The sequence below is a fragment of the Ruditapes philippinarum genome, unplaced genomic scaffold (genome assembly GCF_026571515.1).
Source record: "Ruditapes philippinarum isolate M1 unplaced genomic scaffold, ASM2657151v2 ctg2616_1_1_1_1, whole genome shotgun sequence".
Taxonomy (NCBI): Eukaryota; Metazoa; Mollusca; class Bivalvia; order Venerida; family Veneridae; genus Ruditapes; species Ruditapes philippinarum.
The window spans coordinates 94,709-96,091 of NW_026863654.1; the positions used below are offsets into that span (position 1 = coordinate 94,709).

General features: G+C 30.0%; 1 non-coding gene across 1 annotated transcript; it reads left to right on the plus strand.

Moving 5' to 3' along the window:
* Positions 1 to 863: 863 nt before the first annotated feature.
* Positions 864 to 935, plus strand: Trnae-uuc (transfer RNA glutamic acid (anticodon UUC)). The gene has a single exon. It is a non-coding gene; the product is annotated as a tRNA-Glu (tRNA).
* Positions 936 to 1,383: the final 448 nt, after the last annotated feature.

Consider the following 1,383-nt stretch of genomic DNA (forward strand, 5'->3'; position numbering starts at 1 on the left):
TCTATTTACACAATATGTTTATCAAAGAAATTTAAAAGCATGCAATGACAGAGTTTTGCTTTAAATACTTATGATGACTATTAATTTAATTCAATGGCAAGCATCGTTGATACGTAATGTGAAATATTTTTTGTTAAATTTTTTTTTCCATTTTCAGAATTTTTTTTTTAATGAAATGCCTATTATAAACAGAATTGAATTGTCATTTCCGTACACATAAATAAACGACTGCAAAGTATATGATCACTTTTATAATTGTGACGAGCTCTTGAAATCTCATACTTTTAATGAAGGCTTATAAATATAGGATATACATTTTCAACATACAGATCTAGTACACTCAAGAATTTGATACGGGAATGCATGCATGTATGTATTCATAACTGGCAGTTTTGATATAAAAACAGCCCTATTAGAATCAGCTACTTTTTAAGACTTACTTTCCGTCAAATAATGAATAATAAAAGAAATACAAATAGAGGATAATATTGAAAATTGATTTACCGTAAAAACGTTATGCAAGAAATACAAATAGATTAACCTATATGTATATGTATTTATTAAAGATAATATTAGAAACTATAATGAGAGCTCTGATACAAAAATAAATAAAAAATCTGACAATAATCAATAAAGATATATCTATCTTACAGACAGTCTTACAGACAGACCATATTCTTTTACATGTCAACTGAATCTATTGACAAATACGAGCGATAAAAAATCTTGATATTTGATTTTTATATTGGTAACAAGTAATGAACATAATTCATGTTTTATATAATCAGCTGCATACACATACATTGTATTATTCTACTCTAGTTATATTTATTCACACACTCCAATATAAGCTAAACGTAGTCTCCGATGTGGTCTAGTGGTTAGGATTCCTGGTTTTCACCCAGGCGGCCCGGGTTCGATTCCCGGCATCGGAACACACATTTTCTTTTTGAATTTTGTTTTATGTGACTTTTAAGCTGTCTTCAATAACTTAACATGCCCTGGTGCAAGTATTAAGGTTCATTTTCTCACACGAAAAGAAAATGTTACGCCCAACGTGGTATCCCGATATGTATCCTAGACTTAATTAGCGTCCATCCTCCTTTTCAGGAACCGAAAGGACGGTACCCGAAAGCCGGGCATTATGTATACCTTTCCTAATAATATTGAAATGAATAAAGATGTCATAAGCAATTGTAAATCGCACTGTTTATATCAAATCAGTTTTGTTTCTTCAAACCTTATAACACTTGTCAGATAGAAATCAGCATTATTTTCAAAAAAAATTTGCTACAGTTACAAAACTCTAAACACAAAAGCAAAAGGACAAATGTCAATTGAATGGATGAACTACATTTTCTTTGCAATCATATATAACAGACA